This window comes from Papaver somniferum, chromosome 3 (genome assembly GCF_003573695.1).
Source record: "Papaver somniferum cultivar HN1 chromosome 3, ASM357369v1, whole genome shotgun sequence".
Lineage (NCBI taxonomy): Eukaryota > Viridiplantae > Streptophyta > Magnoliopsida > Ranunculales > Papaveraceae > Papaver > Papaver somniferum.
The window spans coordinates 17,586,986-17,604,403 of record NC_039360.1 but is presented as its reverse complement, the minus strand read 5'-3'; the positions used below and the strand labels follow the sequence as shown (position 1 = coordinate 17,604,403).

General features: G+C 36.5%; 1 pseudogene; it reads left to right on the top strand.

Annotated features, from left to right (window-relative positions):
• The first annotated feature begins 3,644 nt into the window (after nt 1-3,644).
• On the top strand, nt 3,645-8,046 carry LOC113359067 (annotated as a pseudogene).
• The last annotated feature ends 9,372 nt before the right edge of the window (nt 8,047-17,418 follow it).

Here is a 17,418-nt window from a genome sequence, read left to right as displayed (position 1 = left end):
CATTGTTCTCATGATCCATTAAACCCCATGCAATCGTAAACGTGTTTTTGTCCGAAGTATGACAAGCAATGTTCAACAACGGCATGTTATACTTGTTTGTCTTATAAGTAGCATCTATCAACAAAATTTGATGAAAGCATTGAGCCAATTGGATCATTTAGGGATGTTCCAAGAAAATACGAACCACTATACCATCCTTTTCTTCCCTTCTCAAGGTGTAGCCGTGTAACTCCGCTAACCACTCCGATTGTTGCATGACCGTTCTACCATCCCAATCAGTCATTTTGATCGTAGCTAGGGCCGACTTAATTTTAGACAAAGAAGACAAGTTGTCGGGATCGTCCGCCTTTATTTTACTTAAGATCGCACTCGCTTTTTGGATCCGCATAGACCTCACCGTCTGCATTTGATGTGGTTTTAACTTGGCAACCATTACATGTCCAATTAAATCCAACGGATCATCATGGTTGTGACAACCGTTATCAACTTTATACATTTTATAATCTTTACCTTTAATACCATCGGGCTTATAGAAGACAATCTTAAATGGTCATCCTATCTTCTTGGTATTGCTTCGGTATTTCCTATTCGTCTTCCGTATGTACTTACTATTCTTTCCCTCGTGACTCTTTCGCGTCCCACCTCGCTCACAAATCATTTCAAATCGAGTGTCACTAACATGATTATTTTGAACTACCACGCACATGTTATCTTTTGCCTTGTTCATAAGCCATTCCTTTGCCTCCTTCTTACTTCCAAATGTCTAAACGTGCATCAAACAAAACAAATCTAATAAGCATAACCATTTAACATATAAATTTTGAAAAAAAGAAAAAAGTAGTAATGAGTATACCAAATCGTTTGCATAGTATAGGGAAGTGTCGGGCCTCAAATAGAAGTCATCAACAAACTCTTCAACGGCCTGCATATGAAAGCAACAAATTATTATACAATAATCGGAGGTTATTAAATAAGTCAAACTTCCGAATATTCTATATTCGGAATCCTATCGGTTACCCAAAACACCCGATCTATGCAAATGAATGTACACAGTTTACTGAGTGAAAAAAATGATATAATCGGAGGTAATTAAATAAGTCAAACTTCCGAATACTTTATATTCGGAATCCTATCAGTTACCCAAAACACCCAATTTATGCAAATGAATGTACACAGTTTACTGAGTGCAAAATATGATATAATCGGAAGCTAAAATATATAGTAAACCAGCCGAATATAAATAACCGGGAGATAACTTTAATCGATAAACATCCGATTTTCAAGTTTTCGGAAATTTTATTTTGAGGCCACTGTTATATTCGGCAGTCAAATAATGTTAAACTATTACCGATTGTAAAGGATAAGAATACTGAGTTTTGAAATTTTCTGAGGAATTCGTTTTTGGGGCCATTCGGAGGTAAATAACTCTACATAACTAACGAATGTAGATATTTTTGGAAAACCAGTTTGGGGTTTTTTCTCATATTCGGCAGTAAACTACTATCTTGTAACTACCGAATATACATATTTGGTACTCAGTGTGTTATATTCGTAAGTTTAATCTAGAAATTAGCTACCGAATCTGGGTAGTTCATGGCATTCAATGCATGCAATAATCGGTTTTTCTTGTTTACAAAAGCACACAAACCATGCAAATCGAGTATTTTAGTTTCTTAACACAATACCTGTGTTTTACATGCATCGTTAGCTTCAATATCATGCGATTCTCCATTTTCTTCCATGAAAGGGTCGTCTATGTTTTCCTCTCCACAAAAGTTTGGATCATTCAACATATACCCCAAATCGTCTTCTCTAAACGGTCGTGAACCCTCAACATTTTGTTCTTCGTCATGATTCTCACCTTCTTCTTCATATCCATCCATTTTTGTAGTGATAAAATGAGTTTTCTCTTTTTTTCCTTCACCTTCTTCTCTATAACTCTAACAACTCAAAAATGAAAAAAAATGGAAAAAATGAAACACAAATCATTCTAATACTGCACCGACTACAATCGGAAGTCTGGGAAATATTTTGGCTTCCGATTGCAATCGGAGGATAACAATGTTATCATATCCTCCGAATATATAAGGGTAATTTCGCCATTACAAATTACGCGAGATAAGGGCTAGCTACATTTTCCCTTTAGGTGACCTTTTTTGTTTTATCGTTGGCCCCTAAATCCTTTTCAGTGGCCACTAAAAACGCGAGGTTTTGTTCTTCTCTATCGTTTTTTCAGTTTTACTTTACCCAATTCATTGAGATATTCAAGTTGTTCTTTTGTGTGATAATGGGTGGGTGTTTATCGGACATTAGATGAGGGAAACAAGCAACCGGAGGTACAAAATCAGCAGGTCCTACTTCTTCTACTACCACGACCAACAACTAACGATGCAATTGACCACTTTTACAGATCTCATGGCTGCCAAGGTCTTTTTACTCTACTTGAAGTAACTCTGGAGTCTGGTGATGTGGAGAGAAAATTTAAAAAAATATGCCCTAATTTTGTCTGGTGCTGTTTGTTTATTCTTCTCACTGTCTCTTTATTTATGAAGTCTTTGTGAATATATTTATATATGTCTGAATCTGAGAGTCTCTTCCATGACTTACTGTTTTGGATAAGATTCTGAAATGTTCTTCATATTTGATTTTAAGTTTTTTTTTTTTTTATCTGGGTTTTGAGAAAATCATACAGAAAAAAGAGGAAATTCATGATGATTTGAAAGATGGAAAGATTCTATAGTCTACTTGTTGTTGTGTTGATTTGGTTTGGTAAGAGTTCGCGTGAATATGATTCAATTGTGGGAATTTTATTTTATGGAAAAATTCAGCCATTTAGTGTTCTGATCTCTTTGTAATGATGGGATTGTTTAGGATCAACAGGCATCTATAGAGGAGATAAGATAGTTAATGGAATTGAGTTTGGACTTTAGGAATACAACAGTGTAGCTACAAGTTAGCACAATACTCTAGCCATTTTTTGAAATTTAGCTACCTTATCTTCATGTAGTTATTAAAGGCTGGATCTATACCCATTTATTAAAGGCCGGGGTTAACCCAATCTATTTATATAATGAATAATTGTGCAACAGCAGGCTAAGCATGAATTTTTTTTAGGAACAAGTTATTATAAAAATCAACATAGTGCTGGTGGGGAGTTAGGAACATACAGTTACACAATGGTGACACCTTTATGCGGAGAAACGTTTTCCTAGATCGTCTCCTCAAGAGGAATACCTTTGAGAATTACTTGTTTTTTGTCTGTGGTCCTGCCTTTTGTTCCTTTCTGAGGTTGCCAACCGGACCCTCCATATTTACTTTAGATACTATTATTCCCAATTTCTTTTTCTTCTGATGTACCATGTAAGTACATGGTACGGCAACTTTTATTCCCAATTTCTATTTTAGTTACCATGCACGGAGACTTTTTTCCAAGTCAACTGAAATATATTCAGTTTAACTGGGATTATGATACCAAGATGAAATAGCATACTGTATAAATTAAGTTATCAGGTTTACTTGCCCTGGTAGTTGCTTGCAACTGTGTCTGCATTAAAATTTGGTTTGTTATTTTGCAAGTACCAACATCAATTTTGTACAAACTTTTATCGCAGTTATCATTGTCTGCCAAGCAATTATGTAAAATGGGTGTGTTTTGAAGGTATATATTCCTGTCAACTTCTATTTATGCTTTATGCTGAGAGTTTATGTTCAGCTATGCTGGGTTTTAACTGGATTGTAATAATAGTCCTGTTTTCACAGTTGTACATAGTTTAATTTGTTACTACACTTATATTGTAGAGCGACCCAATGGCAGTAGTTTATGCAAAGAAAAGTGATGGGAATCTTGAGGAAATTGGCCGTACAGAAGTAATAATGAATTCTCTAGATCCTGCTTGGATAACAAAGGTTTCCAGTGATTATCAGTTTGAGATTGTTCAACCGTTGGTGTAAGTGACTATCTTCCTTTCGATGAACTTTAAGCAGACATTTAAGGATATGGTCATGTAGTTAACTTGTCTACTCTTTACTGTTCTACTTGTTTCAGGTTTTGAGTGTATGACGTCGACACCAAATACTATAACATGCCTCCAAAGGTATGTAGATTACATGTTTTTCTTCTCCTGATTCATGTACTAGTTCCCTTCAAGATGGTTTAGTTTCATTAACAATAAATCATTTCAGACTCTGAAATTGGATGAGCAAGACTTCCTAGGAGAAGCTACTTGTGTTTTGTCGGAGGTAATTGTTCAGTCCCACATAGTGACATTTCATTTCTAGCATATCGTATATTTATGTTGCAAGTCATTGCATGATTATCTCTTTACCTAATTTGTCTCTTTATTGTTGACAGATTGTAACCAAAAACAGCAAGAGTTTAACACTCAATCTTACAGTGAGAGATGAGTATGGAATCATGAGAAGTCAAGAGACAGTTACTGGCATGCGGAAGAAACAGTTGCTTCACAGCAAGCTGTTGAGACAACATTTCGATGTTCCAAGTTGGATAACAAGAATCTATTTCTAAAAGTGTATGTATTCTTAAACGTATCTGTTTGATGCTCGTGTTCCACCAATCATTCACAGATTCATAGATATTTAAATTTTCTCCCAGTCTGATTCTTTCATGTTTCACTCATAGGATCCTTTCTTACAACTATCTAGAACAGCAGAAGGTGTAACTATCCCAATTTCAAGTACTGAAGTGGTGGAAAACACTTGAGTCCAACTTGGAGACCATTATGTGTGACTTCACAGCAATTCGGCAGCAAGGCAAGCTTTGTAGAGTTTTTTTTTGTATTTTAATCAGCTAAGGGCATAGTGTTAACATACATCATTCTGCTACTTGATGCAGGATACGCCTCTAGTGATAGCAGCGGAAATCATGAACTTACATGGTACCAAAATTGAACCTCTTCTTCTTTTAAGTGTATGCCTGTTTTCAGCTTGATCTGGGAGACAAAACCTAACTTAAAACAATACATCTATTCCACTAGAAAAATTCAGAAATCAGTTGAAGACCTTGGAAATCTATATGTTGGAAAAGTTGGAGAACATTTTCTTATACCATTATATCTTCCCGGAGGGACTATATGAAGGTAGGTGTTAGCATGTTCAATACAAATAGTACAATCACTTTTGGGACGGCTATTCATGTCCAAACTCTGCAGTGATTCAACCTTTTCTTTTTCTTTTTTTTTTGGCAGAAGCTGAAGCGACAGCTATACGTGGATAGATTCATCCAGAAAACACAATATAGTTTTTTGGATTACATTCAAGTGGATTCGAGCTTAACTTTATGGTTGCGGATGATTTTACAGTTAAGCTTTTGTCAGTGTTATAGAAGAAACTAACTTGATTTATGTAGCCTTCTTCTTGTAGTTGACTGAGCAGACTCAATCTCTTTTTGCAGCTTCAAATGGAGATCCTCATTTCCCAACGTCTTTGCACTACATCGATCCGACAGGTCGATTAAACTCCTACCAGCAGGTTAAATATCATCACATACTGTATCATATTCGAACCCTTAATAAATTCTTCTACCATGTTTGTTAGACTTACCACTGTGTTAGTTGCTTATTGCAATCGGTTTTTGTAATTGCAAATGAATACAGGCTATTGAAGTTGGAGAGGTAATACAGTTTTATGATTCTGATAAGCGTTTTCCTGCATGGGGATTTGGCGGAAGGACAACTGAAGGTGTTGTGTCTCATTGCTTTAACCTGAATGGAAGCCATAATGAATCTGAGGTATAGTTTAAGATCATACCTATTATCCTTGTGAAGAAAACCATTAGTGAATGAAAGATGTACGTGTTCTCACGCGCCACACATTTGATCTTTTCATGCTTTCTGCTCTCTTCTTTTGATTATTGAATTTGGACCAACATTTTGTTATAGGTTGGAGTAAATGGTATCATGTCTGCCTATTCAAGTGCCCTACACAATGTTTCTCTTGACGATTACTTTGCTTGGGAAAGTCATAGAAAAAGCTACACAAATTGCTGCCAAGTCATTGGATAGCCCGACAAAGTACTTTGTCGTACTCATCGTCACAGTAAGTAGAAGGATATTTTTGTTGAAAGTATTTTGGTCCCCTTTTATACTTCCTTTCTCAGCTAATTGTAAATTGCTTTACTTTTTAGGACAGTGTAGTTACTGACCTTCAAGAGACAATAGACTCTTTGGTTAGAGCTTCTGATTCACCCTTGTCAATTCTAATCTTTGGTGTCGGTGGTGCCGACTTCAAAGCCATGGAGGTATTTATATTTTTCTTACTGAACACTCCAATTAACCAGTTCACATATCACTGTTACAGTCGATTCTTCTACAGTGTATTTGGATTGATTCCGTTCCTTATGATTGTTCTCATTTATCTAGTTTCTTCAAATTTTGAAATGAAATGGCAGTAGATTTTCAGGCTTCTTACACTTATTTGGTTTGGCAGATACTGGATGCTGGCAATGGCAAACACCTACAGTAGCACTGGACGAGTGGCTTCAAGGGACATTGTGCAATTTGTGCCTATGTGCCAAGTGCAGGGTGAGTGTTAAACCTTTAAGATAATTTTTCATGACCATATTTGTCAACAGAAGAAAAGAGTCCCCATCATATAAATGATTAATCCGGAGGTTAAGAATTTGCTGTGCCGATTTACATATATCTTGGTTATCCATCGATTAACACTTCAGGTCTTCAATTGTGTCATGAACAGGTAACCAGCTCTGTGTTGTTCAATATGCGTAGCACTAGCAGGGATATTAAGTCGCTTTATATCAATGAACCCCAAACTTCTGGCACTTGTCGATGGGCCTCAAGTTCCGTATCTTTCATCTCAAATGTAACACCTGTGAATGAAAGCCCACCAATTACTTCTAACCAGATTGATCTTAATAGTTAATACTACTAGTTAGCCAGAATATATGAATTAGAATTTTCCTAGTACTTTCTCTCCCCGAGCTACTAGTGATAGTTTATATGGTAAACATGGTTGCTTTACATTTTAAAACTGGTTCTTGCGTTTAACTGTTGGCAATCATCTTCTTGTGAATACTGTATTGTCTCTTAACTTCAGCATATTTTACATGCGTGTTATCTGTTTAGTCCAACTACCTCGGCAATAGAATAATACACACGACAAGAGGATGATGGGCCTGGAACCATTTGTCCACTGGATTGACATTTTAGATCCATGATGGGCCTGGAACCATTTGTCCACTGGATTGACATTTTAGATCCATGATGAAACGGCAAAAGAATAGAAGATGTCTTTGCAATTCCTTCTTTTCATTTTTTCTTCTTAGATTTGTGAAAATTGTTTTATTTGCTTTCATTTTTGAATGAGATTTATATGCAAAATTCAGCTACAGTATTTGGTTCGTAGCTCCACAAGTCCGTAAAATGATATACTCTATGAGAAGTCATCCAAATGAGACAACACCAACCAAGGTGCATTTCCTAAACGAAAGAAAAGATGTGTAGGTGATAGCAAGGACCGCAAGACAACCAGTGGCGTATTCCTACTTGACCTGTTAAACTCTACTCTAGTCAAATGCAATCTAAATGAAGAAAGAAACGAGAGAGAATTTCAACCTTTAAGAACACCTCTATTCCTCAAACTAATATCAAGTTGTATAAAGCTGTATCGAAATAGATTGGAGGTGGTGTTGATGATCTCTCTCCTTTCCTACTGTTCGAGACCATTGGCGACTCGGAAGACATCAGCGACGACCCTGTTACTGTAAGCGATGAATATCACCGTGACGATGACGCCGGGTCGTGTAGTTCCGAGACATATGATGTCAATTTTGTTGTGATGATTCTACAAATGTCGGTCATCACTATCAAGATTGTTACAAAGAGAGTCATGAAAACGACAAGTTTGTCAAGTTTATCCTACTCTTCTGTATATTTGGATCAAGAATCAAGTAGTACTGGTGCTCTGAAGATAGGCGACGCAGTGGCAGATATTGATGATGAGAATATTAAGTTAATGAATGAAATGGAGACGAACAAGCTCTTCTGGGATACTTGCTTAAGCTATTATTAATCCATAACAATTTGTAAATTTGTATAGATATTCCAAACGTTAATTAGAGTTGTTGACAAGATTAAATCTCTTGAAACTGTTTAATGGAAGACATTATAAGAATTTGAACCAATTAAAGACGATTTTTGCATTTCCAGTGATTTTCTTACATGTGTTTTTGATACTGATTTTTATTGACTAAACATGAAAACTAAACTAACAATTTATTGACTTTGAGCTAGTAAAATTCTAGGCACTACGTTATTCTGTAAGATCTTCCCGGCAGGTTTGGTCTTTTAAATGAAGCTCAAGAAGTTATCAAAAGTATGTTGATAGCACTGGACAGGGTTATTTGGACAGCTATGCTCACCGGTCATAGGCTTCACACGGTTGTTACATTTTGCAGAGATTTTTAACAGAAATGAAAAAGTTCATGAAAGTGGAGATTATGTACTTATGTCGTATTTATATGGAGAAACACTTACTTCTGCAGTTGATATTAATGTCAGAAATCGTTTGTGATACTCTACTTTCAAAACAATGTTAAACTTCAAATTAATGACACTTGTATACAGAAAGCTATGGACCGATGGAAACAGGGGTACCTTTAGTTTTAAGGTAGTTGTGCAGCATAGTAAATAGGAGTATGAGGTCACATAATGCTTTTCAGAAAGCAGATACACTCCTGAACACATGTAATTCAATACCTGGCAATAATCACCAACTTACTTATGTTACAGATCCTACCAAAAGAAACCAGCTTAGTTGTGAAAACTGAGCATGAATTATATAGACCAGGACAGAGGGGGTATTACATTATCGTACCCTTCTTAAACAACTCATACGAAACGTTATGGGATTCTAATAGATACTGTCAGCATATTCCATTATCTTAGAGCAATTTCCGTGGGATGAACAAATTTAGAGTTTGTTCATTTTGCTCCCACTATGGGATGAACAGACATAAAAAATGGATGTTCAAATGAACAGATCTGTTCATTCGAACATTGAGTCGTAACATGCAGCGCGCGTCTGTGTTAATGACGGGCGCTCGTGCCATAGACGCGGAGTCAGAAGGAATGTCGCCCGAATTGGAGGGGATATCGCTGGAGTTGGAGGGAATGACGCTGGAGTCGGAAGGAATGTCGCCCCTTACATATTCTCTCCCCAAAACCTGATTATTATAATTACGATTTATTTTTTATTATTTAAATAATTTGTGGGACCAAACTCTTATTAGTTTATATAAATAAAATCGTTAGTGGACCCAGCTCTTATTAGTTTATGTTAGCAAAATCAATAGTGGGACCATTTATTCATTTTACCTTATTTTCCATAGTGGAGAATGCAATTTGTTCATCCACGTGGCTCAACAAATTTTTATTTTTGTTCATTGTCATAGGAACTGATCTTCCATGCAGAAACACGTAGACACTGAGACAAATACTATGATCAAATTCAGCTTTATCTCAGTCATCTTCAATCATATTAAAGTCTGTTTTAGCGCTTGCCAGGTTGAAGAGGGAGAATAACGGACCACTACCATCTACATGTACCTGGTTTAGCGGCTGCTGGGCCCATGAGGGAGAACATTGCACCACTACCATTAAGAGGGAAAATAAATAAATTAATAACCATTATAAACTTGGAGGGAAGACCCGCTAACATGGTTATTTACATATTATCTTACAGTTCCGGTATCTAGTTATAATAAAAGGAAAATTTGTTATTTGGTCCTAAGCCCATATACTTAGTTATAGTAGGGTCCAACCGGAAGTTTTTATTATCCGGAGGTCCAAAATTAATTAAAACATGAAAATGACTGGAATACCCATCGTTCCCAAACGTGTGTACTAACACGCCTCCTAATATCATTCGATATTCTTCTCTCTCTCATAGAAAACCCAATCTCTGTGTTCTTCCTCTCTCTTCGTTTTTCCTTTCTCTTCTCTGTTCTAAGAGAAATTCTTGTGTTTCAATCGGAGAATCACAAACCAAAAACGTGGATGTCGATCTAAGAGAAACCAATACTCAAAAATCCAAAAAGATTTCGATTTTTCAATTTAAATCAATATTTTTTTCTAGATCTACGAAGATAGTACCGCTCTCATATAAGAAGAAGATGATTACGAAGAATCACCAACACCAAAAACCAAATCAACGAGCAAAAAATAAAATAAGAGTACTGAAACCAATAGCAGAAAAAGGTATAAATCAGTAGTACATATATGTTGTACTGAAAAAATCTTTAACCAATATGATACATCAATGTGTATAAGATGGTTTTTTAGCTTTTGACTGTTCAAATCACCAGTACATAACTTAAAAACTGATGAAAATCATCATAAGTGACGTACGGTTTGTGTTTGTGTTTGTAGTTTGTGTTTCTGGCACATAGATTTGCGAGTACATAAGTCAAAAACTGTTGAATAATAATCAAAGACATGCGGTGTGTTTTTATTTGTATTGACAACATATATCCAACGATACATATATACAATACTGAGGTAAAAAAACACTATGTTGTTTATTTTTGGTTGATGAGATAATGATCCGCCAGTACATATCTCTAGTACTTATGAAATATGTTTTTTACGCTTTCATTGGATTTAGGCACTATGAACATCAAGTACATAACTCACATACTGAATAGTAACCATTATTATGCTTTCACATGTGATTTTGGGTGTTTTAGGCATATGAGTATGCAATACATAAGGGAAATACTGATTATGTAACATTGGTTATGCTTCTATATAAGATTGTTTGTGTTTCTTGCACATAGATTTACCAGTACATAACTCAAAAACTATCGAATAACAATCAAAAGTGACATGAGGTATTTTCTTTCATTCTTCTTTTCACTGCACACCAGTACATATATGCTGTATTGAGGTATAACCGTGCCTTTGTACTCTAAAATCATTAAGTTGGTTTATGAGATAATAATCTTGGGTATGCAGTACATAAGGCCAATACTGATGAATGTTTTTATGCTTCCATATATGATTGTGTTTAAGGAACATTGTTTAATTTCAAAATGGTGGTGGACAACAGGTAGTGGCGATGGTGGTGGCGGCGGTGAAGGATTCGGGATGGAAGATCTGTAAATGTGTTAAATTTATATAATTTTTCTTATTGTATGTCCTCTATTCTTTATTTGTTTGTTTTAATCATGATGTGGATTTTGGTTGCCAGTGTACCGGCAATTGTTGATCAAACAAAATAAAGTTAGTTTAATTTCTACGATTCTGCTAATTCCGGGAAAAAAAACAGAGTCGATTTTACAGCATGATCCTAGAGTATATATACGCTGTACTGATAGATAGTAAAAACAATTTGACATTAGAAACTTTCAGTATATATTTGCTATGCTGAAAAGTACATATTAGCTATACTGGAAATTTTTGGCTTAACTTTTCAGTACATATCAGCTATACTGGAAATTTTTGACTCAACTTTTCAGTACATATTAACTATACTGAAAATTTTGCTATCATTAACCTTCAGTACATATTGGTTGTACCGAAGAAACCAGATCAATTTTGACATTTTCAAGTGCCAGTACATACTGTTCGCTCGGGAATAAATTCCAAGGTCATTTTAATTGATTTGTACATCATGATCAATAGTGATACTAAAAAAATCAGATTTTATTAAATTTGATAGACAACGAATAACCGACAGGCACATCAGTTACAATTAGATTCTCTTTTCTTAAAGTGGAGACAAAATTACATGAGCACACCAAACCCTGAACCAATGATCTATTAATTACAATAAACTAGACTAAGATAGTACAAATCACATGGTGTATAAATTGAATTAATGCAATTAATACGAGACCTCTCACAAATATATAAACTTTGAAGGATTCAGGTCTATTCTACATTAATGCATCATGAATCCAAGAGTATTCTCGCAGGGAAAGTAGAGCAACTCTATGTTCAGGACTTAAATGTTTGTTGAACATCACCCTCAGTTTGTGTTCAACAACAAAGATTGCAGAGGCGCACAATATTGATGAGATGAATATTACCACCGCCTACTGCATCAAACGCAACTCTGCAGGGAAAAACAACATGTTCTCTATCAAAATAATAGTGCAACAACAAGCTAAGCAGTTCCCTATATTTATGGGTTAAAATCGAAATAGAAATAGAAGCACTTATGAACAATGTTTGGATACTGATTTTCTATGGAGTGCAGAGTTTATACACCGAGAAATAACACAGTACAACATTTATACACTGACAAAATAACATTGTACATCGTTTATACACTGCTTTTATCTGGAGTCCAGAGTTTATACACTGTCCAGCAATTGATACGATCCTCAAATGTCAAAAGTCTGCATAGTACATATAAATTTCATTAGCAAAACTCGTACCTGTCAATCTATGCGGTTCTCAAATCATCACAATGTTGTGCCTATCCATCCACAATGACCGAATAAGCTTCCTTCCGCCGCAGAACATATGCAAATAACACTGCCAAACAATGGTGTTACACTAATTTATTAGGGATGCATAGATTGCCAAACAATGGTGTTGACTAATTTGTATGAACTGTTGCACAAACAACGACACTCTAGAAAATAGATCATACAAATACCATGTTGTGAACCCTGTATTTGTGTTTGCGCTATTTAGCACCAACTTTCTCTGAGGTGCAGCATCTATGCACTATGATTTTTCATTAATTTAACAAACAAAATAAATAAACAACTGTAAACAAAATGGTGTAACCGTTATATTCCAACAACATGTTACCACAAAGAACAAACAATTCATCTGAACATTAATGTTTTCATTTAATTGGACATAACATTGGGTCTGGCAGCATTACATTGCCATGGATCCATGTCGCCAAAATATGGTGCACCAAAAATGTATTCAATTCATTCTCAGTATATCAAATATGCACTCAATTAATGCATTCTTAGTATGTTAAAAACCACACTCAATCTCAACAATCAATACCTATTTTCATGCACAGATCAAAATAAAGCAATCCAAAAATTAAATCAACTATACTTACATTCGTATTTCTTCTCAAGTTCACTAGTAAGATGTCTCTTCACAAAAGTAGTCTCCTCCTGTTAGGTATCAAACACAACCAAGAGAAATTCCTATCAGTATGCGATATATGTACTGAAGATTCATGAAATACACATCAACTGTATCACAATACAAGTGACGGGTCTGTGTAAAGTAAGAGAATCGAAACACATAGTACAATATTTCATATGTGTATGGATGATTATGGACTGATTCGGTAGTGTGAGGACGGGTATGCAGTAAGAAGAAAATTACTTCGATACAAAATCCAGTATAGTTGTTATGCACTGCATAAAAATCCAGTACAATTCTTATGTACCTTATATGTTTTCCATGTTTTATTCTAGTTTCGAACATACTACATTGGGTAGTAGAATCTAACAGAATCCATATATATACTTATGGATGAAACAACAACAAATGAAAAAGTCCAAAGCAGTTCGCATCAGTATGCCACATATGTACTGCTGATTCATGAACTAAAACAACTGCATGGAATGAATCTATAAAAAAAATATAATCGAGAGAGTATTATTTCAGTAACGCATATATGTACCTATGAATCAAACAACAAGTGGTAAAACTAAGAAATAAAACAGAATCAAAAGCAGTTTGTATCAGTATGACACATATGTACTGCTAATTCATGAATTAAAAAAAAAACCATATGTAATGAATCTATCAAAAAAACGGAATCGAGAGAGTCTTATTTCAGTATCGAAGATATGTACTTATGGATCGAACAACAACAACTGATAAGATAAAACTAAGAATAAAACAGAATCAAAAGCAATTTGTATCAGTATGCAACATATGTACTGCTGGATAATACCCCTGAAACAACAAACAAGCAAGAATTTGATAAAATAAAGAAGCGAAAACAACAAGATAATCAAAGCGATAGTTCAAATATGTTAAAAACACCATAATCTAACCAAAAAATTGAGTAATTACGATCAAGATTCATAAAAAACAAACCAAAACAAAAATAAACCTAAAAACTAAGATCTATGTGTACTACCATCATTAAATAAAAACTAAGATCTATAATACCATCAGTACGAGATATATGTACTACCGGATCGTGCAATCACGGATCTACAATCAAACATCAACAACTCAGATCTATACTACCAATCTTTAACTAAAATCACCGAGAAAGGAAATGAGATTACAGATCTAAAAACTAATTGTGAATCTAGCCAGGAGTTCAAAGTGAATTAGTGTTATTAGGGTTTTTGAAACCATAGATTTGTATGTAAATTCTAATCAAGGATTACGACCGAATTAAACAATCAAAAGAGATGAAACTTACCTTATTTGCTGGATTTTATTGATGATTCATTCAATAAAACTCGTCGGTGATGCTTTCAAACGGAGTTTCTTCGATCTTCAACACAGAGCTCGAGTCGTGGAAAGAGAAAATGAAAATGAAAATATTTGTGAATGATTTAGTCTTATCGTTATTATGTATGAAGGGTAATCCAGACATTTACCGAAAAAATCTTCCTAGTTTCGCACGTGTACATGACCAAGTGATAAAAAACTGGGTCCATTTTTATGTTTTCTTTATATTATGGACCTCTAGTTACTAGGCTTTAGTGGGTGGACCTTCCACTAACTAATATCACTAAACTAGTACCTATAGGTAATTCCTACATAATAAAACCCATACGATAACAGATTTGAAACTATTAGTTTTATTTTCATCCGTATAGCGCTCTACATTTTTACCAAAAATGAGGACAATTAGAGACGTATAATACCAATATCCACCACTTTGAGAATCAGCTGCTCAAAATTAAAATTGGTGGATGGTGAGGTTTGGTATCTTAGAAAGCACTAATTTGTGGTAACTATAAGAGAAACACATTAGTGAGATGGAATGAAGAACGGCAATTGGCACATGCCAAAGTGGCGCTTGCAGCCTAGCTTGCCAACCGTGCAACCCAAGAGCCAAGCCGCCACACATGCCATTGGCACATGCCAAAGTGGCGCTTGCAGCCTAGCTTGCCAACCATACAACCGAAGGGCCAAACCGCCACACATGCCACTGGCACATGCCAAAGTGGCGCTTGCAGCCTAGCTTGCCAAACCATGCAACCTGCAACCAAGGCATGCCATCGGCACATACCATGCGCCACTTGCAACCTGGTATTGCCACTTGCAACCGATGTGCAACCTGCAACGAATACATGCCACACATGCCATTGGCACATGCCGTGCGCCACTTGCAACCAGGTATTGCCACTCGCACCCGATGTGCAACCTGCAACCAAGGCATGCCACACATGCCGTTGGCACATGCCATACACCACTTGCAGCCTAGCATTACAGCTTACACCCGTTGTGTAACCAGCAACATGCTACAAGAAAACACTCGAGACATCAACACATGTCAAAAACTGGGGGATACTCTCTAGGGTATTGGTTTGGGGGTATACAGTGTGCGGCGTACACCACGCCCGTTTTAAGACAGTGTCATAAGAGCAAGACGGTTAGTAAATGGATTAATGGTGTAACACTCAAACGTTATGGAACATCAATTCCAGGCGGTTACCACCTCCTCCCGTTTACTCATCCGTTTATTCTCTTACGAGACCAGGGTACGTTTCACTTCGACTTGTATAAATAGGTCTTACCTATTTCCACCAGACTACAAGTTTGGTCACGGAGAAATACAATACTCAGAAAGGAAACTTTGCTAGCTTTCTCAAAGATTTCAACTCTTGCAAGCTTCTCAAGCTTTCATCTTCTGATACAAGTCGAACACTACTCTACCAGAACTATTCTGGTCTCCACACTTTCTTCGCTTACCTCCCTAAACCAACCCTTCTCATCCACTTTGTGACAGAAGCAAGTCTGGAATGACCATTTCTTGGTTTAGGCCATATTTGTACAGATTGATCTCTCGAATCTAAAGTACTCCCGTGCAGTACATTTGTTTAGGGTTTAGATTTGTTTCTCACCCACATATCGAAATTACTGAAATCGGCAGAAACGGTTTTCACCCATAAAAAATTGGCGACCACAGTGGGAGATTGATCTTTTGGTCGCAACATCAACTTTCGGAATCGATCTCACGCCTCAGTCTAGGCATCGGGATGGCGGAAGCAATCTGTCAGGGGATCTACAGTTCAGTTACCAGATGACCCGGTTACCAGTCGTAAAACTACATGAAGCGACTGGGGACTCACTGAAAATGCTACCTGCAAAGCCGGTTTTTACATGAAAGGATCTTGTTTGCAGCCAAAAAACCTATAAAATTGAGTAAGTCTAGGTCGAACGAGATATACGATTTATTCTTTGGGTTCTCAATAAAACCATCGTATTATTGCATCTTGTGCCGATTACTGGCGCACACTTTCATAAAAGCAATATTCCCTTCACAAATCATAATCAGAGTAGTACTATTAAAACCATTCATTTCAGAAATAATCCACTATCCTCAAAAAAGATACCATCTGTCTACCAAAACCGGTTGAACCATAAACCAGACATCCAGTGCATTTTTTCAAACAAAAGAAAAGAGGTGTCTTTCAAACAAAAGAAAAGAGAGCCTACGTGAAAGTTTAGAAGAAATAGAAAAGCATTTAAGGAAAGTTATCCAACAGCGGTCGGTTCTTCTTGGAAAAGACGTCATTTGCATCTTCGAGAGCCGCTCTTTTCAGGGTCAACATCTAGGACAATTCCTCAACTTCTTCTTCCTTCCGCGCGATTTCATCTGCAGAGAGGCTCCCGACTGCTACAGTTTTCAATTTCTGGATTTCGGCAAGGCCTTTAACAAACCACGAAGCGTTGAACTCTTTTTCTACGCACATATCACGGTGATGCTCCCAACTGACGATGACGTCTTCGGAAACAGAATGACCAGTCACTTCGCACATGTCCTCGACCGAAGATAAAGCTTCTTCCACACGCTTGGCTAACACGAATCGACTGGTGATCTTCCTGGTTGTGGACATTTGTCCATGCCTTTTCCAAATTCTGGTGTACAACGCCTCATACTTAGCCAGCACACTGAAGTCGCCGACCAACACATGACCTAGATAGGGAACCAAGTATGGGGGATCGAAAGTAGCGCCTGCAACCAGACCCACAGCTGGAAAAGGGTCCTTTTCCGTGTTTAAATTGGCAGTCACCAGAGCATTCTCCGCTATCCGGGTCGTGCCTATGCTTTTCGTTTGATCAGTTTCCATCTCCAAGTCACCAGCAGCGGTTGCAGTCACTAAAGGCAAGTCTTCGCAAGTCTCCATTTCGGAACTGTCTCCCGAATCGGATTCTTCCTGCAGATTTGAGTTAGACACCTTCAAAAAAAAAAAAAAAAAAAAAA